This window comes from Nannobrachium achirus (genome assembly GCF_963921795.1).
Source record: "Nannobrachium achirus genome assembly, chromosome: 5".
In the NCBI taxonomy this organism is placed as follows: Eukaryota; Metazoa; Chordata; class Actinopteri; order Myctophiformes; family Myctophidae; genus Nannobrachium; species Nannobrachium achirus.
In genome coordinates, this window is record NC_137814.1 from 75,223,694 (window position 1) to 75,245,604 (window position 21,911).

At 42.4% G+C, this 21,911-nt stretch overlaps 1 pseudogene across 1 annotated transcript in view; it reads right to left on the minus strand.

Annotated features, from left to right (window-relative positions):
- LOC308285306 overlaps nucleotides 1–21,911 on the minus strand; it is a 57,152-nt pseudogene that overhangs the window by 806 nt on the left and 34,435 nt on the right. The window contains exons 4-10 of the transcript XR_013963346.1: nucleotides 15,678–15,796; nucleotides 8,625–8,845; nucleotides 6,648–6,739; nucleotides 5,196–5,241; nucleotides 4,423–4,619; nucleotides 1,960–2,076; nucleotides 333–446 (exon numbers count right to left, since the gene is read on the minus strand). The product of XR_013963346.1 is annotated as an uncharacterized misc_RNA (transcript). The remainder of the gene's footprint in view (nucleotides 1–332; nucleotides 447–1,959; nucleotides 2,077–4,422; nucleotides 4,620–5,195; nucleotides 5,242–6,647; nucleotides 6,740–8,624; nucleotides 8,846–15,677; nucleotides 15,797–21,911) is intronic.

Consider the following 21,911-nt stretch of genomic DNA (forward strand, 5'->3'; position numbering starts at 1 on the left):
AAGTGGGAGTCTTTTTTTGACGCCAGCTACAGCTTAAGTTGGAGGCAAATTTGATTGGCTCCCACAAAGTATGTCAAGGGAGTTGGGTTTGACAAAGTTCAGAGGTGATAGTAGACACCTTTATGAACACATTTGTGAAGAAAGCTAGTGATTTAGATTTAGTTCCCAGATTGGTCTAGCAATAGGCTAACTTTCCCTAACTATGTGGGTGATAGAACAGGTACAAACATACAGGTTCTGTGTTGTTCTCTAGTGTGGGTGATAGAACAGGTACAAACATACAGGTTCTGTGTTGTTCTCTAGTGTGGGTGATAGAACAGGTATAAACATACAGGTTCTGTGTTGGTCTCAGAGGTTCCCTGGGTTCCCTGGGTTTCTCCAGGCGGGTCGTCCTGGTTCCCCGTCCCTCGCTGGTCCCCCAACAGCAGGTCTTCTGCTTGTGAACGCTGCACATATTGTTGTTGTCCCCAAAAAACATGGTTATGATGTTCTGAGATAGACTAGAGTGTTTGCTCAGTTAAATGACAACTTTGTTTTTTCACAACAAGGGTTCATATTTTAGATTGTAATTAGAGAATTACAATCTTTTACTGCTTTCTATCGTTTTTAGCGATTTTAGTATTTTGATTTCAGTGGGTGGGGGCATGCGTGCAAGTGGCTAAAAATATGTCTATTTAGACACTGGTGATTTCTTTGTTAATATTTACCAGCCCCCATAAGTCACATCATGCCCATGAAGGATTGTGGTGCATCTTGGGAAGGGGCTTATTGTGTCTAAAAAGACAGATTTAGCCACTTGCATGCATGCCCCCATCCTGGGGGCATGCATGCAAATCAAAATTGTTAAAATCACTAAAACAATAGAAATCTCTAATGACTATCTAAAATATGAAAGAAAAATAATAGAGCAAATCCTCACAGCCCCCTGCAGGGCTATGATGCCAGTTATAAACACCAGTATTGATTGGTTGCCTGGGAGAGACAGACTAGAGAGAGATAGACTATCATTAGCTACTTGGTCTGCTCTTTTTTACCTCCACACCCAACCTTTGCCGAAAATAGCCGATCTACAAGCCCTCAACATTTGGCCAAAGTTCTCCTCGGAATAGGGACGCGAGTGTTCAAGAGGTCAATCTAAAAGAATGATCCTATCACATAAAGATTTGGCAGCCCTCCTGTAGTAACTCTGAGGACCCCCTAGGGGTCCTCCTGAACCCCCTGTTGAAGAACCCTGCAATAGATGAATAATGTCCCAGGCTCATGGTTACAGCGTAGCGTTGTACCAAACACAGTGCTTGGAGCTCAGCTATTCCCAAATCACTGAGCCTGTTACTGTTAGCTTTAACCTGGAGACTCTTGAATGAATCCCTTCTTTGCACAATCCCACAGAATAAGAAACGGAGAGACAAACACGTAGACACGCACGCACGCACGCACGCACGCACGCACGCACAGTCGCACACACACACACACACACAACAAAATCTAAAGAAACAATGTTCTAATGTTCTAGACGGGTGTTCCCAAACTTCTCATTTTTTAGAGTCGAGCCCAAAAGAGAAATTAGATTGCCAAGGATCCTACTGAAAATAGCAGATCTACAAGCAAAATAAAACTATTATGCAATACTTTTGAAAAATGTTGGAATTGTTTTTTAATTGATGGAAACACTTTTTTACTATCTTTTGGCGTTGTGAGCTTGTAGATCGTCTATTTTCGGCAAAGAGCTTTGGTGTAGAGGGGGAAAAAGAGCAGACTAAGTACAGAGTGAAAGGTCAAGTTTGATAAGCATTGACGGTTCAAGTGGTTAAATATCTGAAAACACAAATTGACATGAACCCTAAAAACAATGGCGATATGATGAAGGTTGCGCTGTCACTGCTTCATCTCTCTCTCAACTAAGGGGTCCTTGGCCTGAAAAAGTTTAAGACCCCTGGTCCAGACTCACCGTGCCTCTCATGGTGTGTGTGTGTGTGGCTGTGGTGTGGTCCTCTGGGCGACGGAGAAACGGGCCAGCAGTGAGGTGGACGCGTCCAGGTTCTCCTTGAAGGACGCCTTGGCTTCACCGCGGAGACTCTGGTGAGACCAGGGAGGGACAGACAGAGAGACAGAGAGACAGAGGAGGGAGAGAGGGATGCTCGTTCACTACAATGCCTGTTGGACTCTGGCACTCTGTCGCTGTGTGTGTGTGTGTGTGTGTGTGTGTGTGTGTGTGTGTGTGTGTGTGTGTGTGTGTGTGCGTGCGTGTGTGCAGATAAAACCACAGCACGTCATACAACGTACAGAACATACGCACGCAGCAACGCGTGCACAAATATTGACTTTGAAAAAGGCCAGCCCCGTGTTCACTCGATGTGTTCTCTGTAGTTTTCTGGTATGTTGTTAACATGTTGACCTCTTATAACCGACACACTTATGACCAACTCATGTTTCTGCTGTTGTAATCCTGTGGTTCTCAAACCTTTTCCTGTCAAGGACCCCCAAAATGATATCTGGATATATAATCTCCGTCTTCCCATCTCTTCACCAAAAATAGCAATCTGCAAGCCCGCAGTGCGTTGTGATCTTGTAGCTCTGCTACTCTCAAGAAGAGCCAAAGGTGAGGTTTACTAAGTATTGAGGGTTTAAAGTGTTCACATGTCTGAGAATACAAATCAGCAGGAATCCAACATATTAAAAGAGAATAAAAACTGAATCAAACTTACAAAAAGATTGCAACAGACAACTATGAAGCTCCTGTGAAATATATGAAAAAAGAAGCTTAATTTGCAACACAATTTTATACAATATGTAGTGGGTCCCTCCCTGCTTCATCACTCTCTCAGCAGTGGCGGCTCCAGGCAATTTTTAATGGGGGTGCTGGAAGGGAGCTTGGCTATTGATGGAGGTGCTAAGTAGTCCCCAAACCCGTTGCTTTGGGGAGCGCTGTTTTCATTGGCTAATTTTGGTACCGACCTGCACGCGCATCTAGTTCTTATCAGCGATACGTGGACCAGAAACGCATTAATACAGTACAAGAGCCTAAACAAACACAAAACCATGCACATTATGTAGTTAGAGGGACCAACAACGGCATCTTTAAACAAGTCTTTATTTTATTTATCTTTTTTTTTGCTGGGCTCCAAAAAGCCCAAATATCTTGTGCTGCAGTGCAAAATCTGCTATTCTGTTAAACAGCCAAAAAAAGAAAAACAGCCTATAGTGTACTATTATTGACAAAGCGAATCACTGTTCATTCAGTACCATTCAAGTAGCCTATTGCATCACAAGTGTTATAAGTCACATTAAAGCTATACTGTGTAAGTTCAACTAGTGGTCAGTAGCGGTATTGCTTTTTTCGGCCGTTTTTCGGCCGGAGTCGTCGCGGACCACCGCCGCGGACCACCGGAGCGGCGCCGCAAACCACCGCGACCGATAGTAATCCGTGGAGGGGTAGAACTCATGGTAGAACGTAATTTTCTGGCCAGGATTTGTGGATTAAGAGGTTAAAATCCTTCACCATGGTAAACACTGTAGCCAAGCGGAGGCGCTTCCTGGAGACCAGAGCAGATAAGCTGTGATTGGCCGGTAGTGTACCATGTGTGCATGATCGGCAATGTGATTGGGCAACGTATACACAACGTATACAGATGATGCAGATTACGTCATTTTGGCGCGAAATCCGGTCCACGGCCAGGATCATAGAAAACATATAAAGAGAAGGCTTCAGAAGCTGAAAATAACGGAGTGGGTGTTCTAAAACTTTAGCGATTTAACAGTTAGGACAATTTTAAGATTTGTTTTATAAAAAAAGTTACATGGTACAACTTTAAATAAATGGTAATATCATCAACTAAAGGAGTGATGTATAGGCTATAGGCTGCTAACAATGCAGATACTGTGGGCACATTTTATTTTTCTCCTAACTTATCATGAAGGACTTCTAGTCTCTACTTTACAGTGTTGGGCAGGAACCTTTTTTTCACCAATGTCACAGATTTGAACAAAGATAATTTTATTTGATGACAGTGAAAAAAATATGTTTTGGCTGAACATTTCTTGGGGGTGCTATAGGCTTCTTTGGAGGTGCTAAAGCACCTGCAAGCCCCCCCCCCCCCCTAGCGCTGCCTATGTCTCTCAGCCCATTGAAGACCCCTGTTCTAAAGTTGACTTTTTTTGCATGCAACGATTAATTAGAAAGCTGAGAAAAAGACGATGGTACAACTTGTATCCTCGTCTTTTTTTCAGCTTTCTAAGTAATCGTTGCATGCAAAAAATAGTGTTTATTGTCATGATTCCTCACCAGCCGGGGTGGTTTTGTCAGAGGCTTAAAAGACGTTTAAATAAATACTTTATGAAATGTCTATGGATGAAATGCATGGGGGAAAACGCTTCCGACACCAGAGTGAGGGCGGGCGGGGCTTAAACTGCGATGCTCTATACCTGGTGGTGTGAGCTCCCAGCATCTCCACTGGAAGGTGTCTTCTGCAGTGGGACCGTGGGACTGAGGTACTCCTTCCACCAGAGGGCGACAAACCGTGCCGTGTTCCGTGTGCTGTGCCTCAGCCTGTGCTCCGGCCCTGCAGTTCCACGGCTTGTTGGGCCCCAGGAAGTGGACGATCTTGGCGTTGTGGCCAAATCTGAGAGGAGGCAGAAATACACCTCACTATCCAGCATCTTCCAAGTAAAACCTGGTGGCTGATCATGGCAGTGGTTCTTCTCTACCAATCTATCAGTTACTACAGGTTAGTGTGGTTCTTCTCTACCTATCTATCAGTTACTACTGGTTAGTGTGGTTCTTCTCTATCTATCAGTTACTACTGGTTAGTGTGGTTGCCCTGTACTTGTCTGACTTCTTCCATCTTTCTTTCCAGATACACTTTATTTTGCTGCGCTGTTTTTGGGCCATAATTTTGAGAACTTTAGCCAAAAATAGCAGATCTGGCAAAGAGGTTTGGTGTAGATGGGAAAAAGAGCAGGCTAAGTACAGAGTGAAAGGTCAAGTTTATTAAGAATTGACGGTTCATGAGGTTAAATATCTGAAAACACACATTGACAGGAATCCAAAATATACTGATGATTTGTGCTGTCAAACGATGAAACTATATGGAATCTATGAACAGGTAGTGGGGGTCCCTGCTTCATCTCTCTCTCAACTAAGGGGTCCTTGGCCTGAAAACGTTGAAGACCTCTGGTATATATATGGGAACACTCACTGTTGTAAGGCAGGGAGGTAGCTGTACACCGTGCTGGTTGTGAATACTGTATATCAGGGGTTCACAAACATTTTTGTCTCAGGGCAACCCATACATATTTTTCTAATCCGAGGCATCCCTACATTATAATTTTCACTCCCAGCACCTTATTGCGACCGTCGGGTCGCACTTACTACCAAAACCTCCACCGGCTGTCTGTCTGTCTGTCCGTCTGTCACACGTCACACGTCACACTTTTGCCCTGCTCATATCTCCGCACACATTTTGCACACATACTCCTTGCCTGCCAAACTACAACCTCCACCCATCACTTCTCACATGCCCCTCTTCTAGCGCCACCAGGAGGCCGATTCTTGAAAAACACATTTTTGGACACTGCTCCTACAATTATTACCCTAAAATCACGCAAATCGGTACACAGTATGTCTACACTCAGTTCATCAACGTAGATATGTCCCATTTAGCGCCACCTTCAGGACGATTTTTTAAAACACATTTTTGGACACTACTCCTACACATTTCACCCTAAAATCACGCAAATCGGTACACACTTGCTCTACACTGATGTCATCAACATGGATCTGTCCCATTTAGCGCCACCTTCAGGCCGATTTTTTAAAACACATTTTTGGACACTACTCCTACAGATTTTGCCCTAAAATCACGCAAATCGCTACACAGCATGTCTACACTCATGTCATCAAAATGGATCTGTCCCATATAGCGCCACCATCTGGTTGGTTTTTCAAACACATTTTTGGACCCTGCTCCTACAGATTTTGCCCTGAAATCACACAAATCGGTACACAGTATGTCTACACTCATCTCATCAACATGGATATGTCCCATTTAGCGCCACATTCAGGACGATTTAAAAAAAAAAAAAAATTGGACACTCACGCTGTGACCTGACGGTCGCTTATCTCCCGATTAGGGAGTCTTACTGGTATTTATAGCATATCGTCGTTGTCGGGTGGAAACCTTGTATGTATAAAATGATCTAAACTAGTGAAAACGGCAGATCTACAAGCACACAACGCCTCGCGGTGCGTTGTGTGCTTGTAGATCGGCTGTTTTCACTAGTTTTGTGGGTCAGTCTTGTATGAGGAAGCAGGGCTTTGCTCTACCAAAAGACGTACACATTTGAAACTTGGAGATACGAGGTTTCTGCCTGACAGTGACAATATTTTAGTGATTATGTTACGAGGAAAACGTTGAGATAATAGCCATTTTGGTTAGAACTGAATGAAAATGACTTTGTAATTCAAGTTTAAAATTATACTAAATATTTTTTTCAAGTGTCCAAATAAATTCCAAATATTATCAAATGATCTTGCGGCACCCCTGTACTGCCGTCGCGGCACCCCAGGGTGCCCCGTCACCCACTTTGAAAACCCCTGCTGTATATACAGTAGGAACACCAACTGTTGTGAAACAGGGAGGTAGCTGTACACCATGCTGGCGCTCAGGTTGTACACAAAGTTTGCTGATGTCCTTCACGGCCCAGTCGCTGAAGAAGGTGTTCAGCAGGCCCTGGTCTCCTCCTGTGCACCAGAACATAAGAAAATAAGAACATGAGAACATGAGAACATGAGAAGATAAGAACATGAGAACATGAGAACATGAGAAGATAAGAACATGAGAACATAAGAACATGAGAACATGAGAACATGATAACATGAGAAGATAAGAAGATAAGAACATGATAACATGATAACATGATAACATAAGACCATGATAACATGAGAACATGAGAAGATGAGAACATGAGAACATGAGAACAATAAGAACATGAGAACATGAGAACATGAGAACATGAGAACATAAGCACATAAGAACATGAGAACATGAGAACATAGAATATGAGATCATAAGAACATGAGAACATGAGAACATAAGCACATGAGAACATGAAAACATGGGAACATGGGAACATGAGAACATGAGAACATGAGAACATAGAATATGAGATCATAAGAACATGAGAACATGAGAACATAAGAACATGAGAACATGAGAACATGAGAACATAGAATATGAGATCATAAGAACATGAGAACATGAGAACATGAGAACATAAGAACATAAGAACATAAGAACATTATAACATAAGAACAATAAGAACATGAGAACATGAGAACAATAAGAACATGAGAACATGAGAACATAAGAATATAAGAACATAAGAACATGAGACGATAAGAACATGATAACATGAGAAGATAAGAACATGAGACGGCCTTGCATCATCATACCTACATCATTGCAAGTCCGTCAAGCCCATGATGCAACGGGTGCAAGCGGCACGGAAGCAATGGCGGCGCGCAGCAACAGCAGCGCGCCCGGCGCGTTTAACAATTTATATTAATACGCTGCTCTTATTAGTAATAGTTTATGCCTCGAAATGTGCGCGTGAATACAGCCTGACCAAGCTGGAGAACGGTTACTGGAATATCTCGCCAAAACTCCACTCTATGGACCGGGATACAACAGCAGCCACCAACAAACAGTTCGGCTACGGTTCCATGGCTACATTCATCCACCTTTTGCGTTGTGCGTGGCGACCGATCATCGCAAATGGAAACGGCGGAGATTACTGTGGTAAAATCATCACTATATGCCTCCTGCTGTCGGGCGACGTCCATCCATGCCCAGGCCCTACACCGGGGCCCCTCTTCACTGTGGCTAGCGAGGCTAACGAGGCTAACAATGTGGCTAACAACAACAACAGCCACCGGCAAACGCCGCCAGCTCGGCTCCAGACGCCCCTGCAATCACAACAAGCGGCCACCGAGCTGTTAGCTTGGCTCCATCTACCTCCACCAGTGTTCCGATGGCTGCTCGGTCTCGACCTGATGACAACAACGGCGACAAGCGGTCCAACGTTACCACCAGCTCCCGAGTCTGTGGCCACCGAGCCTAGAAGTCTCATAAAAGGAGCTAGACCGCTGGACATCGGCCCCGCTATACCACCAACGCCTGGAGCTGTGGCCACCGTGCCTAGAGGCCCCGGGCAGCGGGACACCGGCCCGAGGACATCGCAGGATCCCGAGGCTGACTACACCGAGCCCAGAAGTCTCTTGGAAGGAGCTGGGCCGCTGGACATCGGCCCCGCTATACCACCAACACCTGGGGCTGTGGCCACCGTGCCTAGAGGCCCCGGGCAGCGGGACACCGGCCCGAGGACATCACAGGCTCCCGAGGCTGACTACACCGAGCCCAGAAGTCTCTTGGAAGGAGCTGGGCCGCTGGACATCGGCCCCGCTATACCACCAACACCTGGGGCTGTGGCCACCGTGCCTAGAGGCCCCGGGCAGCGGGACACCGGCCCGAGGACATCGCAGGCTCCTGAGGCTGACTACACCGAGCCCAGAAGTCTCTTGGAAGGAGCTGGGCCGCTGGACATCGGCCCCGCTATACCACCAACACCTGGGGCTGTGGCCGCCGTGCCTAGAGGCCCCAGGAAGCGGGACAGAGGCCCAAGGACATCGCAGGCTCCCGAGGCTGTGGCCGTCGTGCCTAGAAGTCTCATTAAAGGAGCTGGGCCGTCATCTGGGACATCATCATCATCATCAGCTGGGGTGGCCACCGTGTCTAGAAGTCTCTGCACCGGAGCTAGGCCGGTGGCCACCAGCAAGAATAATCCAGCTCTGGACAATGACACAACACGGTCCCCCCCTCACCTGCAACCCCCAAAGCCACATATGGCTAAGGTAAAATACAGAAACCCAGTTTTTAAAAAACACAGAAAATGTAAATTTTTTAAAACACTAAACCAAGCTAAAACTGTGTGGGACCCCTTATGTAAACCCAAAGGTTTGTTCTGTGGCCATCTAAACATCCAAAGTATGGTAAATAAGCACAGTGAACTAGAAAATCTGCTTGTAAACTCTAACATTGACTGTTTAGGACTGACGGAAACATGGTTAAAGCGGTCATCCCCAGATGCCTTAGTGAGCATGCCTGGTTACAAGGTGTTCAGAAGGGACAGAGTAACTGGGAAGGGTGGGGGGGCCTTGCTTTATATCAAGAACACCCTACAATGTAAGCAAATTGTATGGCCCACTGAGATCCAGGCCGAATGTGTAGGTGTAGAAATTACACTATCCACAGAGATGAAGTTCACTCTAATTTGCTTATACCGTCAGCCATCAGCTAAAGTAGAAGTATACGACCAGCTAAAGACCATCCTCACGGCGTGTGATTTTAATCAAGAAGTAATACTAATTGGTGATACAAATGTTAACTGGGACGATAAAAAAATAAGAAAAAATCTTAAACTAGTAACAGACCACTATAATTTGACCCAATTAATAGAGCAACCTACAAGAATAACCAGTCACTCAGCAACCAAGATAGATTTACTGTTTTCAAATAAAGTGGAAAGAATCGCTAAAACATTTAACTTCGTGACAGGTCTCTCTGATCACAACATCATATTCTTTTCCAGAAAACTCTCAAAACAGGCGTTCAGCAAAGCTCAGTCCCAGCCTATAGTCAAAACAATCCCAAAACATCTGCAACATAGCCTTGAGGTCGCCATACAAGGGCTTGAGTGGGATGATTTACACTCATGTGATGATGTTGAGACCGGATGTAATATCCTTCTTTCCAAAATTGGCAGAGTAATGGAATCTTTCACCAGAGGTGGTAACCAGAGGAAAGGGAGGAAAATTACTCTACCTTGGGTCGATAAAAAATGCAGAGATCAAATGAAAACCAGAGATTTACTGCTTAAAAAGGCATTAAAATCTGGCCTGACAACGGACAGACAGCTATTCACACATGCTAGAAACAAAGTCACAAATTTCTTAAGGAAGGCTAAAGCTGGATTTTATATCTCCATCATAGAGAGTGCCAGAGGAAATGGGAAAAAAGTTTGGGAATACATAAATAAACTGACAGGGAAATACTATAAGCAGGATAATAACAACTTAGAACTTAAAATAGATAATGTCCTGGTGAAAGATCCCCACACGCTTGCTAGCAACCTAATGCTGTTTTTTCTAAACTCTGTGTATGAAATCACACAATTGTTCAGACCCTCTAAGTTTGTTCCACGCCCTGTTCAAAATGATCTCCCCATTTTTAATTTGGAGGAAGTCACAGAAAACGAGGTGACAAACATTGTCAGATCACTAAAAGCATCCAAAGCTAAAGATGCACATGGGCTTGACACAAACTTTCTTAAAACAAATATTGACTCTCTGGTGGCACCAATCACACATCTGGTAAATCTGTCCATAAGAAAATGCACTGTCCCAACTCAGTGGAAAGCTGCTGTTATAACACCTATATTCAAATCTGGCTCAAAAACGGACATATCAAACTATAGACCCATAAGCATCTTACCTGTTATATCAAAAGTGGCTGAAAAGTGGATTGTAAAGTCTATTGTTAAACATCTAGACAAAGGCTACACCCCTCTGCATCCTATGCAGTTTGGGTTTCGAGCCTTCCACTCCACTGAGTCAGCAAATTGCTTATTCATTGAAAAGTTAAAGTGTGCTTTGAACAAAGCCCCATGCGCAATGGCAGTATTTTTGGATTTCAAGAAAGCATTTGACTCTGTCAGCCATCAGGTCCTCTTGTCCAAACTAACACATTTCAACTTGTCCCCAGAGGCCATCAAATGGTTTACATCATACCTATCAAATAGAGAACAGTGTGTTAGTATAAATGGCATCAAGTCTCCTTATCACACTTGCTCGGTTGGTGTCCCCCAGGGATCAATAGTAGGACCATTTCTGTTTTCTCTGTTTATAAACGATCTACCTGATGTATGTAAAGATGTACATATTCAGATGTACGCAGATGATGCTGTTATACTGACTCATGGAAAAAGCTATGCAGAGGTGTCAACGGTTTTAACTTCTGTTATGACCAGCGTTCAGGACTGGCTTACAGACTCATGCCTGCTCCTGAATGCAAAAAAGACGGTCTGCATGGCTTTTTCCAAAAGACCAGTTGTGATGGAATCATCAAATGTGTTTCTGGGTGGAGAGGAACTTGAACTTGTGTCAGAGTTCAAGTACCTCTGGGTCATGTTAGACTCAACCCTAACCTTTAAAAAACATGTAAAAAAGGTTACAAACACAATCAAGTTCAACCTTCAGAACTTTAAACAAATCACACCTTTTTTGGCAGTTAGTGCTGCTAAATCGTATCTCCAATGCATGATCCTATCACACATTGAGTACTGTTTCACAAACTGGTCTTGCGCAGGTATAACGACTCTCAAACCCATTGAACAGCTATATAAGAGTGCGCTTAAGGTATTCGATAGGAAACCCCACTCATATCACCATTGTAATATTCTTCAGAGGTACCGTTTTTTGAGTTTCGCTAATTTTAAGGTTTTTAAACAGGTCAGTATCATATATAAGACACTAAATGGTCTATGCCCACCTCCCCTAAAGGAATTCATAAAAAGGAAGCCTGATAGAGGACTCAATACTAGAGCAATCACTAGAGGGGATTGCGAAGTACCGTACCGGGTAACCGCTTTTGGAAAAAACACCCTTTCAGTGCAGGGATGTTCAATCTGGAATGACCTACCTCTAACAATAAGAGACTGTTTGTCATTTCCATCCTTCAAGTTCAATCTAAAAAAATGGTTAGTTGACAATCAAACCTGTGACCATGTATAGTTCTAAGAGTACAGCTCATGCCATGTACGTATATTTTTAACTATCCTTTTTTAATGTAGGGTACTGTTAGTAATATGTGTTGTTTTGTTGTTTTTTTCTTGGTTCAGGAAAAATAGTATTTGTATGTATGTTCTTAGGCGCCCTCTCCTAATGTAGGGTTACTGTTTGTTGGTATGTATTGTTTTGTCTTCATGTGGGGACTACGGATGAAATTTAGCATTCTTGCTAATTCCGGCTTATTTACATTGCATTCATGTAGTGTTCATTAATATGCATTGTCCCGTCTAAATAAACAAATAAAGTAAGTAAAAGAACATGAGAACATAAGAATATAAGAACATAAGAACATGAGAAGATAAGAACATGATAACATGAGAAGATAAGAACATGAGAACATGAGAACATAAGAACATAAGAACATAAAAACATGAGAACAAAAGAACATGAGAACATGAGAACAATAAGAACATGAGAACATAAGCACATGAGAACGTGAGAACGTGAGAACATGAGAACTTGAGAACATGAGAACATGAGAAGATGAGAACATGAGAACAGACCATCGTGGGCCATCCAATATAAAAAGCGTATTTCTCTTTGTATGAAGTAAGACGCCCTAAGGGCAAGAGGTGGCCTATTACAGCACTATTACACAATTCCAGTTATACACAATTACACTTATTACACTAGTACACTCATCTGATAAGTGCCTGACGCCATAAAGACAGATATCAAGTGAGTTATTTCCTTGAAAAGAGAACATTCACAAAAACTTAAATAACTCCTTTTCATTTGATTTTCAAGCTCGGAAAATCAAAAAACAAGGGTTTTGAAATGGCTATAACTATAGAATGGCACATCGTAAATGCAAGATTATATTTTTTTCGTGAAACTAGAGCTTGTCCTCTTTCATTTCCATTACAGTATGACATTGTCGTGCAAACACAGAATTTAGGAAAAATGTAAATATAAAAAAAATATTCATTATACAAAATGGCAGAAAAGCCATACAGTGCAATGTTAAAATGGCAGCAAATGAGTTAATATTAAAACCGTTTTATACCGGACTTCTGAGCAACGGTCTTTTACCGTCTTTTACCGTACTGGGTCATTAAAACCGAAACAAATGATTTTTATCCGAAAATCGGCGATCGTCTAACCTTCCCTAGTCACCGCTCGTCCATTGATAGCTCATGGCTGCTCTGACATGAAACAGAAGTGACGTCAGCTCCTTTCCTTCTTCAGGCTTCCTTGCTCCCGTCCGCTTACTCTTTAGTTGATTACATTAGCATAGCTGGAGTGATAAGGGCTAAGCTAGCCAAAATGCTCACATCGACCGTTCAGTCATACCTGGACTATGCTTGGATTATATGCGCACGGATCGCGCACGCGAAACGCACGGGGAGACGATGCCTTGGCCAAAACCTCCACTTTATTTATGTCAATGGAGATCCAGATAATCACGGTGAGCAAACGACCAGGGGATCATGTTTATAAACATAATATTATGTCTCAGATCATAATACAATAATAGAAATTTCACGGCTAATCTACCAACAACCATTCTATTTTGGCTGGCGAAGTGTTAAGAGGTTTTGTCCAGACAGTGACGAATACAGTATACGGTATCTCAAATCTAAACCGACAGATGCTTTCCCGGTTTTAGGGGTTCAGACCTGAGACTGATTCTACACAAGACATGACTTCTAAATCAGTAGATCTCAAACCTTTTTGTGCCAATTAGGACCCCCAAAATGATATGTATTTGACAATGTGTTGTGCCAGGGGGTCCCTGGAAGAAAGGATTGGTGTTACCAAGGCAAAGATTTGCCAAAATGTTCAACAACACACACTCCAGACAAGCGGGGTAATAAACGTCCACGTTGACATGACATAGGTTTTTCAAAAGATTCTTTGGATTTAGAACAGTGGTTCCCAAAAAATAGCAGATGTACAAGCTCAAGCGCCGCACTGTGAGCTTGTACATCTGCTGTTTTTGAACGGTGCTCCTGGAAGGAGCTAAGCTCCAACGTCTGGCTCAGTCCGTTTGTCCAACGTGTGTTGTAACGCCCAACATTGGCCAGGTTTGTCCAACGTGTGTTGTAACGCCCAACATTGGCCAGGTTTGTCCAACGTGTGTTGTAACGCCCAACATTGGCCAAGTTTCGCGGTACACTTAACTCACCACTCACTTCACACTAGGTGTGATTTTGTTCCCCTCTTTTTTACATTTTTGAAAAATCTTGAAAGTGTGAGAACTACTGATTTAGAACCAGAAGGTTTTTTTTTCCTCTTACGTTTTTATCCCATGATTTTGTAACCCATTTCTTCACCAGTGCCAATTGCCCAAGCTGTAATCCTGGGCTCTGCTCTCCCTCTGCCAACCTGGGCAGAGCCCCGAACTGAGCTCATGCTTCCTTCAGTGCACGAGGAGTGAGTAGACCGCTTCTTATCACCTGACAGGGGGGAGTTTCCCCGGTTGGACGTAGCGTGTGGAAGGAACACGTTATTCCAACCAGTTCCTCTCCCCTCCATCAGGCGCCCGGGTGGCCAGAGGGAGGCAGAGTGTGTATGTGTACTGTGCAGTGTGCATGCATGGATATGCTATTCATTTTCTGGGTTAGGCAGGCAGTGGACCTAAAGCAGAAAAAACATTAAAAAGGATATAATGCAATTGTTTTTACTAATATCGTGAGGAATATCGATATCGAGGTATTCAACAACATTATCGCATATCGAAGGTTTTCCTATGCCCAGCCTTAAAGGGGAAGACCATCCATTTTAAATTTTGAACTATGTCATTAATATACATTAGAGGAGTTGTGTGGAAAATAAAAAAAGAATTCCCCCCCTTCTGTGTTGCCTAGAACTGGAGGATTTATTTTGGGGTTTGTATTGTAAAGTACAACGGTGTGACGTCATCACATTTCACCCTAAAATCACGCAAATCGGTACACACTTGCTCTACACTGATGTCATCAACATGGATCTGTCCCATTTAGCGCCACCTTCAGGCCGATTTTTTAAAACACATTTTTGGACACTACTCCTACAGATTTTGCCCTAAAATCACGCAAATCGCTACACAGCATGTCTACACTCATGTCATCAAAATGGATCTGTCCCATATAGCGCCACCATCTGGTTGGTTTTTCAAACACATTTTTGGACACTGCTCCTACAGATTTTGCCCTGAAATCACACAAATCGGTACACAGTATGTCTACACTCATCTCATCAACATGGATATGTCCCATTTAGCGCCACATTCAGGACGATTTAAAAAAAAAAAAATTTGGACACTCACGCTGTGACCTGACGGTCGCTTATCTCCCGATTAGGGAGTCTTACTGGTATTTATAGCATATCGTCGTTGTCGGGTGGAAACCTTGTATGTATAAAATGATCTAAACTAGTGAAAACGGCAGATCTACAAGCACACAACGCCTCGCGGTGCGTTGTGTGCTTGTAGATCGGCTGTTTTCACTAGTTTTGTGCGTCAGTCTTGTATGAGGAAGCAGGGCTTTGCTCTACCAAAAGACGTACACATTTGAAACTTGGAGATACGAGGTTTCTGCCTGACAGTGACAATATTTTAGTGATTATGTTACGAGGAAAACGTTGAGATAATAGCCATTTTGGTTAGAACTGAATGAAAATGACTTTGTAATTCAAGTTTAAAATTATACTAAATATTTTTTTCAAGTGTCCAAATAAATTCCAAATATTATCAAATGATCTTGCGGCACCCCTGTACTGCCGTCGCGGCACCCCAGGGTGCCCCGTCACCCACTTTGAAAACCCCTGCTGTATATACAGTAGGAACACCAACTGTTGTGAAGCAGGGAGGTAGCTGTACACCGTGCTGGCGCTCAGGTTGTACACAAAGTTTGCTGATGTCCTTCACGGCCCAGTCGCTGAAGAAGGTGTTCAGCAGGCCCTGGTCTCCTCCTGTGCACCAGAACATAAGAAAATAAGAACATGAGAACATGAGAACATGAGAAGATAAGAACATGAGAACATGAGAACATGAGAAGATAAGAACATGAGAACATAAGAACATGAGAACATGAGAACATGATAACATGAGAAGATAAGAAGATAAGAACATGATAACATGATAACATGATAACATAAGAACATAACATGAGAACATGAGAAGATGAGAACATGAGAACATGAGAACAATAAGAATATGAGAACATGAGAACATGAGAACATAAGCACATAAAACATGAGAACATGAGAACATAGAATATGAGATCATAAGAACATGAGAACATGAGAACATAAGCACATGAGAACATGGGAACATGGGAACATGAGAACATGAGAACATAGAATATGAGATCATAAGAACATGAGAACATGAGAACATAAGAACATGAGAACATGAGAACATGAGAACATAGAATATGAGATCATAAGAACATGAGAACATAAGAACATAAGAACATGAGAACATAAGAACATTATAACATAAGAACAATAAGAACATGAGAACATGAGAACAATAAGAAAATGAGAACATGAGAACATAAGAATATAAGAACATAAGAACATGAGAAGATAAGAACATGATAACATGAGAAGATAAGAACATGAGAACATGAGAACATAAGAATATAAGAACATAAGAACATGAGAAGATAAGAACATGATAACATGAGAAGATAAGAACATGAGAACATGAGAACATAAGAACATAAGAACATAAGAACAAAAGAACATGAGAACAAAAGAACATGAGAACATGAGAACAATAACATGAGAACATAAGCACATGAGAACGTGAGAACGTGAGAACATGAGAACATGAGATCATGAGAACATAAGAACATGAGAACATGAGAACATAAGAACAATGAGAACATGAGAACATGAGAACATAAGAATATAAGAACATAAGAACATGAGAAGATAAGAACATGATAACATGAGAAGATAAGAACATGAGAACATGAGAACATGAGAACATGAGAACATAAGAACATGAGAACAAAAGAACATGAGTACATGAGAACAATAAGAACATGAGAACATGAGAACGTGAGAACATGAGAACATGAGATCATGAGAACATGAGAACATGAGAAGATAAGAACATGATAACATAAGAACATGAGAACATAGAATATGAGATCATAAGAACATGAGAACATGAGAACATAAGAACATGAGAACATGAGACAAGAGAACATAGAATATGAGATCATAAGAACATGAGAACTTGAGAACATGAGAACATGAGAACATAAGAACATGAGAACAATAAGAACATGAGAACATGAGAACATGAGAACATAAGAATATAAGAACATAAGAACATGAGAACGTGAGAACAATAAGAACATGAGATATGAGAACATGAGAACATGAGAACATGAGAAGATAAGAACATGATAACATGAGAACATAAGAACATAAGAACATAAGAACATAAGAACATGAGAACATCTGAACATGAGAAGATGAGAACATGAGAACATGAGAACATAAGAACATGAGAACATGAGAACATAGAATATGAGAACATAAGAACATAAGAACATGAGAACATAAGAACATAAGAACATAAGAACATGAGAAGATAAGAAGATGAGAACATAAGAACATAAGAACATGAGAACATGAGAACATGAGAACATGAGAAGAAGAAGGTGTTCAAGAGGCCCTGGTCTCCTCCTGTGGACCAGAGGGAATGCATGAGAACAGCTCAAACAACAGCCTCTTATTGTCACCGTTGCGCTCCTATTCACGTTATTCCTGGCCCCGCCCCCGGCTTCCTGTTCATATCCTGAAAGAGTCGGAGGCTGAAAAAGCTGGCCTGAAAAACATCATTTGGTTTCCTGTTGTCCTTGCATTAAAGTGCCAGTAGTTGGCGTTCTAGGCTCTGGGCTCTATAATAAGCAATTTGTGTCTCTAAAAAAATATTAGGCCTATAGTGTCTCCTTTCCGACACTAACCCTATCCCTAACCCTAACTCTAAACTAACCTCCATGGAAGTGTTGCCACTCTGACAATAAGAAGTCACTGTCGGAATGGAGACATGTCAGATTGGAGATACGTCCCCGTCGTAATGTGACACATTGTGAGCTTGCTGATCTGCTATTTTCAATTGTAAATGTAAAGTAGTATAGCCTAGTTGCTTCTGTTGGGCTTATTTCTTTGGCAAAATCTGGCAACAGACAATTCCGTGTCACTTCCTTACTTGGGAGGAAGTGAAAAGATGTTTTTTGAAGCAGCACACAGAGAAAAACTCTCTAGCGCCCTCTGTAAAAGAAAATGGCAGCCTCCATAGAGAGGGCCAGGAATATGGTGAATACGACCTTTGTTTTGTCAACTTGGACACTCAGCTGTAAAGGGTGTTCAATAGCCCTGATTTATGCCATAAAATCAAAAACCTCAAAAATGGAGTTAACCCTTTCCAAGCCACGGGGAGCCTCTTAACTCATTTGCTGCGATGGCCGAGGAGCCCGAAAAAATCCCACTGTACGTCCCTGCCACGCCCGAGGAACCCGAGGATTTGCTTTTATATAATGTAATGTTTAATTACACTCTTCCCCAGCCCCTGATAAAGTTTGAGCCTTCTGTCATATAGGGAACCCAAAATATCACACATCAAAGTTAGTGTGTTTGAAAGTGTAATAAATGTATAAATCTCAATAAAAGTCTATAATTCTCCCCATAATCCACAGTGAAGGCACAGTGAATGCATTTCGCACGCACCGCTGGCTGCGGCGCTCCAGCACAGACTGTATGCCTCTTTTTTTTTTTTTTTTTTCAGGCGCGCATCCCCTCACTCCAACATGCAGCCATGTCATTCACACACACCCCCATTCCAACACCAATACTTGCCCTACTATGGAAGTGTCGCCAGAAGTCAATCTGAATGGCAGCATTTCAGAAGCCCCCCAAGCGGAGGCTAGCCTAGCAATAGCAACAAGTAAACAGTTCGGCTCGATCACCGTTCAAACAAAATCCCGTGACATTTTCACTTCAAAAGCCATAATCTGCTATGGGCCTACACAACACACAGCTTCATAACCCCACAAACATGTTCAAAGTCTCCACAAAAAACCATTATGTCCAGATTAGCAGCCAACAACGATGCTCTTGTGACAGGGATGTCACAAGAGGGGGGAAAGTGGGGCTGAGTTACTAGGGCCCAAGGTGGAAGGCCCTTTGGTATTTTATACTTTTGCTATTGAAAAATAGCAGATCTACACGCTTGCAGTACGGCACCGCTTGTATATAGCCCTATATATATATATATAATCCCCCTATGAAGAACATTCATGGGGGGGCCGCAGTGAATCCTTGTACCCGGGGCCCAGAATTGGTCCGACCGACACCCTGCATCAAAGTCTCAGAGCATCTCTGCCTGAACCAAAATAATCGATCACAAACACATAGATAACACATCTGCACCTCACCTCATGTCAGCGGGGGTCCCCTCGACCACATCCCGATCACAAGGCACTGCTCGCAGCAGAGTAGATGTCCTATGTGTCGTGTCCGGAGGCTGATTTGACCACAAACAACATCTCTATTCGCGTCGGTAAAACTTATGAGACATCCTCGTCGAGCGTTAGCCTTGTCATCTCCGTGTCTGCTCGCTGTCCGAAACATTTGGATCCCACCGGGAACAGTGGAGAAAAGCAATCGCGACGATTCATTGAAAGTAAGTTGCTTTGTTTTCATCCAAAGTTTCTGTGCTTCCCGTGTCGGCGTGCATGCATGCAAGTGCAATCGCGCATGGACGCAACGCATGTGCATGTAAGGTGCACATGCGTGCAGACTGAAAAGAAAGTGAATATCGATCCATCGTGCATGCGCCTGCATCTCCCCCTGAGTGTGATCAGCTGCAGCATGTGTATCGCAGCATTGTAATGTTGTGATGCGTTCTTCTTCTTCTGCTTCTTTGGGTTTTCTGGCGGCTTGTAATCTATAACTCTATGCTTGTGAACCGTTCTAAAGCCCGCCCACTATATCCGGTTATTTACACAGTCACTCACATACATGCAATAAACGTTTCCGCATCCGATATAGAAACAGACCTGATCAGCAACTACTTATATGGCAACTGCACACTAACGTGATCCCAACAGATAGGGAGCGCTCCATTGTAGTCACTTGGACCGCGCAGAGGACCTGATCACTGCACAGTGAGTAACGTGATCCCAAACGATTCAATTCGGTGGAGCTTTATTGACATGAGCCCAACCCTCCCCTCCCCTGCCCCTTCTTTGTATATACTGTTTGTTTAGACTTACTGTCTTCTTTTTTGTTTTTCTTTACATATCTACTGCATAGTACTGTGTTCTATTTGTCTGTCATTCAATGTTATATGAGATACTTCAATGGTTTCCAGTGGAAATAAGCTTAGTCTTTTCATGGATCTCCTTTTAGTAGACCTTGTACCAGTGAACTGTACCGTCATGAAACTGTGCCTTTTCCTATGCAAACTTCTAAAGTCTTCAATCAATCAATCAATGAGAAAACGCAAGTGGTTTGAACAAAATACCTGTTTGCTGGGTTCTCGCCAAAGCAAGTGTCACAGATAAAATAAAAACATTTGAAAATGGGTAACATATATACAGTTGGAGGGGGTACCATTCCCACCTGCTTTTACTGCTTAGCAATATATATATATATATATATATATATATATATATATATATATATATATATATATATATATATATATATATATATATAGATCTGCTATTATGTACATGTATGTGTATAGCCTACAGTATAGTTAGTGTGTGTGTGTGTGTGTGTGTGTGTGTGTGTGTGTGTGTGTGTGTGTGTGTGTGTGTGTGTGTGTGTGTGTGTGTGTGTGTGTGTGTAGGTACTGCAGACCATCGTGGGCCATCCAATATAAAAAGCGTATTTCTCTTTGTATGAAGTAAGACGCCCTAAGGGCAAGAGGTGGCCTATTACAGCACTATTACACAATTCCAGTTATACACAATTACACTTATTACACTAGTACACTCATCTGATAAGTGCCTGACGCCATAAAGACAGATATCAAGTGAGTTATTTCCTTGAAAAGAGAACATTCACAAAAACTTAAATAACTCCTTTTCATTTGATTTTCAAGCTCGGAAAATCAAAAAACAAGGGTTTTGAAATGGCTATAACTATAGAATGGCACATCGTAAATGCAAGATTATATTTTTTTCGTGAAACTAGAGCTTGTCCTCTTTCATTTCCATTACAGTATGACATTGTCGTGCAAACACAGAATTTAGGAAAAATGTAAATATAAAAAAAATATTCATTATACAAAATGGCAGAAAAGCCATACAGTGCAATGTTAAAATGGCAGCAAATGAGTTAATATTAAAACCGTTTTATACCGGACTTCTGAGCAACGGTCTTTTACCGTCTTTTACCGTACTGGGTCATTAAAACCGAAACAAATGATTTTTATCCGAAAATCGGCGATCGTCTAACCTTCCCTAGTCACCGCTCGTCCATTGATAGCTCATGGCTGCTCTGACATGAAACAGAAGTGACGTCAGCTCCTTTCCTTCTTCAGGCTTCCTTGCTCCCGTCCGCTTACTCTTTAGATGATTACATTAGCATAGCTGGAGTGATAAGGGCTAAGCTAGCCAAAATGCTCACATCGACCGTTCAGTCATACCTGGACTATGCTTGGATTATATGCGCACGGATCGCGCACGCGAAACGCACGGGGAGACGATGCCTTGGCCAAAACCTCCACTTTATTTATGTCAATGGAGATCCAGATAATCACGGTGAGCAAACGACCAGGGGATCATGTTTATAAACATAATATTATGTCTCAGATCATAATACAATAATAGAAATTTCACGGCTAATCTACCAACAACCATTCTATTTTGGCTGGCGAAGTGTTAAGAGGTTTTGTCCAGACAGTGACGAATACAGTATACGGTATCTCAAATCTAAACCGACAGATGCTTTCCCGGTTTTAGGGGTTCAGACCTGAGACTGATTCTACACAAGACATGACTTCTAAATCAGTAGATCTCAAACCTTTTTGTGCCAATTAGGACCCCCAAAATGA